At 38.4% G+C, this 5,276-nt stretch overlaps 1 protein-coding gene across 6 annotated transcripts in view; it reads left to right on the top strand.

Moving 5' to 3' along the window:
* Positions 1-601: 601 nt before the first annotated feature.
* Bnip2 (BCL2 interacting protein 2) overlaps positions 602-5,276 on the top strand; it is a 22,608-nt gene continuing 17,933 nt past the window's right edge. For 5 of the 6 annotated variants that reach the window (XM_048793698.1, XM_048793701.1, XM_048793700.1 and 2 more), the window contains exon 1: positions 612-744. The gene's annotated coding sequence lies outside the window, so the exon portion shown is untranslated. Of the gene's footprint in view, positions 745-1,100; positions 1,230-5,276 lie in introns of all 6 variants that reach the window. The other variant, XM_048793699.1, reaches the window with a different exon arrangement.

Consider the following 5,276-nt stretch of genomic DNA (forward strand, 5'->3'; position numbering starts at 1 on the left):
ACATTACCAGCATTATTATTATTATTATTATTATTATTTTATCATCATCATCATCATCTTTTTAAGAGACGGGTTCTCGCTGAGCAGCTTAGGGCCTCGCTAAGTAGTTAAGGCTGGCTTCGCTCCCCACATTTTGGGAAGCACTGCTGTCAAGCGGTTCACACTGGGGAATTTTACCAAACTCTAAGGATTCCTCTAATGTCCAGCTCTCCAAAATGAAGCATCGGATATTTTTCCTCCCCTTTATCCATTTTGTAATGCACAGTTATTGTGACGATCAATAGATACAAGCAGGAAAAAAAAAATGCCTCGTCGCAACTGCAGGCCAGCGTCCCAGCTAACACCAAAAGGAGAGGAAGCACCGAGAGTCCAGTGGTGCGTCCTAGCCACCGGCCCCACCAGCTGGAACGCAGGGCGTGCGCGCACATGTTAATTTAAGCCTGCGACCGCCCAGGGGGCGGGGCGACGCTGTGGGTTTCAAAATGACAGCACGCCTCCGCTTCCGCCTGCTGCCGCGCCTAAAGAAGGCCGGGAGGTAGTCACTTCCGCTGGGGCATCTCACTGCGTCCGGGTCAGCTTCTGTCGCCTCTTCTACAGCTGCGGCCGGGAAACCGGGCTGGACTTTCTACCGCTGACCGAGGGGAGCGGGCTCCGCTCGGTGCCTCCTTCTGCGACCTGGCCGTCAGCCCCACGTCGCCGGCCTGGAGGGGCGAAGAGAACGAGGGGGCCAAGGCTTCCTCCGGGGTTAGTGCGGCCTGGGAGGACCCGGCACTGCGAGTCCGGGCTGGGAACGAGCCTGGGGGCGTACGCCTATGGGGCGTGTGCCCACCGCCCCCCGGGGAGGGGAAACCCAGTGGGGTGTGCGTTGTAGGGGACGCCTCGGAACCTGCCCCGGAGGTGCTTTCCGGATCCCCGCCCAGCCTAGGTCCCCGCCCTGGGTTCTGCTCGCGGTTGCCAACACCCGTTCCCTGCCCCCACCCGCCTCCTGCTTTTCCGTTTGATGGTTGTCCCTGAGATGGAATCGTCCCTCTTCTCTACTCCCCCCGCCACCCCAGCCTTGGTGCGCTGACTGACAACTTTGGTTCCTTATTTATGACCAGCGTCGGCCCAGGTGCAGAACAAAGAAACTTGGACTCCTGGTGTGCCTCATACCCTCGGGGGATAGACACGGAAACAGCCTAAGTAACCAGGGCTTAAATAGATCTTCTGGGAAGCTAAAACAAATATAGGTGTGTACATGAAAAGCTGAGTCCTGCGTGTTTTCACCACGCCTTTCTTGTTTAAATATCTAGGAAAAAATGGTTTGGATTTTCCCGAAGTATTATTATTAGACCAGGTCATATTAAGTCAGAAACTTATTTGGGTCTTTATTAGGTTTCTTTGAAACTTCCTTTGTCTGTCCTGGCAACTCTGAGGGCACTGCTTTTGTAGTGTTCCATCAAGGTAGTCATGGTGCCTCCCATTAGTTGAATGAAGTGTGTCTTTGCATTTTAGTGTTGCTTTTTTCATCCTCAACTTTGTTTGAATTAGGCTCTCTTTTTCCAAATGTTTGATTTCGTATTTTCAGTTAAATGTATCTTTCCAAATGTTTTATAAAAATTTCTGCAATTGTAAAAGAAATTATGTAATTTGTGAATGTGTAAGCTTTCGGAAGTCATAGCCGAAATTACTAATTAAGTTCCTGTAAACTAGTAGTTTTTTGGTTATATTGTACATTTTCTCCTTAGATCTTGTCATTTTACATTCTCTCTAAACTCTTATTCTAGTCTTCATAATAGTTTCTAGTGCAGCCTAATATCTTGGGCATGTACAGGAACTATTACAGACCCACCCTCTGTACATGAAAGTTAAACTAGCTTATCACAAAACAAAAAAAAAACTATTATGGTTGTTAGCATTACAGGACTTTTGAAGCCAAGTGTAACCAAATCTGGCATTACAGATTTATTCTGTATAAAGTTGCCAGTGAACTGGAGACAGTGTGCTATAATAGAAACAGTTCTGGTCCATATCTGGGAAGGAGGGTGTGTTGTCATTTGACTCATATAAATAAGATAAAATGAAAATGTTAACACCAATGTTTTATACCTTACAAAGTTGTTGATTGAAACATATCAGATGAAAAAACAAAAGTGGTTAGTAAATGTGAAAAGCACTCTTTGGGACAGTTGTTCTATCCATTGTATCCATTGTAGGCTGATGGAGTGATATGGGGGGAAGGCATCCAGAAAGTAAGAGTGTGTGTGTGTGTATATATATGTATGTGTATACACACATGCATACATCTGATAAATTCTCTTTGACAGGATAAAAAGGTATCTCATTAACCTTACATCTTATGAAGCAGAATAGTAATATTTCAAAATTATAGTTTTATATTATAACCAAAATTATAACTGTAACAGGTGTTAGATTTTAATGTTTTTAGAGATCAGAGCATCTCTAGCATATTCTGCACACTGAAAATTTAGTAAATGTAGGTGGCATAACTATTCTGCACTTTATTTCCACACTTATGTGAAATGTCAACACCACTCCACAATTTTTCTTTAAATTTTGTGTTAACATTTCTGATAGAGATCTCATTGCATTCTTAGAAACCTACCTGATCCCAAGGGGAGCAATGGCAGGCAAACACGTAGGATTTTTTCAGGCATGTCTTAATGATCTTCATAAATATGCAGGCTGTTCATTAAAAAGTGAATACCAGTATTTTAGAATGAAACATTTTCTTTTAAATGGGTAAATAAAAGACTTATCTGGGTTTTCTTTCTGCGAGCTGTAATTGATTTCAGCAGAGATGGTCATTACTTGCACCTATTCTAGAAGCAATGTTAAACTACGTAATAGTAAAATTGCTGAGTACAATTATAAGTTATAGTCTATACAGTTCTAAATATGATCTTAATATTTGATTTTTGCTTGCTCAGCTATGCGTGGAAATTCCCTTCTTTATCTTTGTTGGATTTATCACCATACCTCCCTTCTGAAGCTGTTAGAAGGAAATCCATTCTCTCCTTGATTTTTAATCTCACTGATGTCAAAGACTGAAATTCATTATTATGACCTCCACAGATACCTACCATAAATAAGGATATGCTATCACTACCACCAATCTATTGAGAAATCAGATTATTTCTTTTGTATTAGGTTATTTTCACAAGTAACATGGTAAAGTATTATTTCCCCATTCTCCTTTAAAAAAGAAAAATCTTTGAACAAAAAATGGGAAACAACCACAGTTAACTTGTGAGTCAGCAGTATCCTGATTTCCTTCAAAGTGGTTGTGCTTACATTAACTCCTTTCTTGTTTGTTTCCTGTTCTTACAGCTGCTTGGTGATAAAGTGCTTCCAAGAACAGTAGTCTGAATTGTTGAAATTGTTTTTATCTACCTAATGTACTGTTCTCCTAAAGTTCTTGTTGAAAGGTGGAGTTAATCATGTTTCTCACTCTCATATTCTGTTGAACTAGCTTAATTAATTAGCCATCAAACTAAATGTCCATAACATAACTGAGATGTATTAACATTACATCATTCAATATTTTAGAGTAAAAGTTGAATAAGTAGGTTGAAATAACTGAAAGACTTGGCTTTCTTGTTTAAAGGAGCGTTTTGCAAGTGATAAGCTTGTTCAAGTGGTAAATTAGCTACAAGACTTGGTTTTTCTTCTAGAGTTTCACAATAGAAATATTTCTTCTTACAGATAAGGAATAATTTTGCCAACAGAAATTTATATTGCACATATGTGGGTTCCTACAAAGTATTTTCACTACATTTTTGAAGGGTAAAACATAACAAGAATCCTATTTAACAAGCAAAATAAACCTAAGGCTGAACAACAGTTTTCTATCCAGTGTCATACCTTACAATTAAGTATTTTTCCACTTAATATTTGTAGGCCTGAAATGTGCCAAGCAGTGTTCCAGGAGTTGGGAATATATTGATTGCAACTTTCAGTCATTGCTGTTATTTTTTAAATATTAAATATTTTCTGATTATTTGAAGTATTTGAGAAAGATAACCCAGAACATCCTAATATTTTTTCCAATTATAGAAAAGTGAGACAAAATAATGAGAAGCATTTCTGATTATATTGAATTTAGAGAAATATATTTGTTCACTGTAGAGCAAGTACCAAAGACTTGAGAAAACATTAAGAAATATCTAGCAATTTAACCATCTAGGAGAAACTAGTCTTTTTTTCAATTCATTATATAAATAGAAGGGGTTGTTTGGTAAGACAGTTGTGTCCCCCACTCCCATTGATTCTCATCCCCTTTACAGAGAAAGATTATTGTCAGAACAAAATCTATAAAGTCATCATTGAAAATGGATGTTAATACAGTATAGATTATGTATTAGAAACAGAAACTGCTAAATAAGTCAAGGTCATTGTATTTTAAGTCTTTTTTTCCCCATTAATTTTTCCAAATTGCCTGGCTCATTGTTTTCTCAGAATTAAAAATTCCTTATTCCTGTACATAATAAACTAATTTTTCCAAGCAAATATTTTTGTGAGGAAAAGTCAGCATCTGCCATTTTTTTCTGTGCCAGTGAGTAGGTCTTCAAAAATGTAAAACCTTTTGAGAATGTTTGAAACCTTCCTCTGGATGTGTACTGGGAAGACCCTCTCAGTCTTGACTGAGAACAGAATTTAGTTTAACATGTGAAGTTTAAAACTTTTAAGAAATCTCCATTGTAATTTTGTTGTCCTGGAACATAATGCTGTTTTTTGGTACGACTTTACTATATTCTTTGAGTATTGTAATGACATAAGGTGAACATAAAACAAGACCACATCTTTGTTTTAGAAGAACAACTGGTATTGCTGGTATCATTTATTTTATTTGAAAAGTACTTTTTTAAATTATACACATAGTTTTTAAAAAATCAAATAGTGTAGAAAGGCTTATTATGAAAACAGTAAAGACTTGCTATGTTATGAATCTTTCTCCCCATACCACCCTCTTTCCTCTTCTACTGGCATCAGCTACTTGTTAACTTTGTTTTTAGTACTTCTAGTCATGTTCCATGGATCTTAAGAAATATGTTACTGCTGTTTTTTAAATAACTTCATCTACTGATTCACTCTAATGTAAATGAGCTAAATACTTATATATACCTCATTGCCTGTATTTGTCACTGTTTTTGTTGCACTCTTTACCAGCCACTTTTCATGACTTCTGTACTCTATCAACTTACTCCATCAACCAAAGGGAGGATCTGTAGACTCCTCACTTTGTAAAATGAGGATTCGGAGTTGGGGGGGTGGGG

Source organism: Marmota marmota, unplaced genomic scaffold (genome assembly GCF_001458135.2).
Source record: "Marmota marmota marmota unplaced genomic scaffold, marMar, whole genome shotgun sequence".
Classification (NCBI taxonomy): domain Eukaryota; kingdom Metazoa; phylum Chordata; class Mammalia; order Rodentia; family Sciuridae; genus Marmota; species Marmota marmota.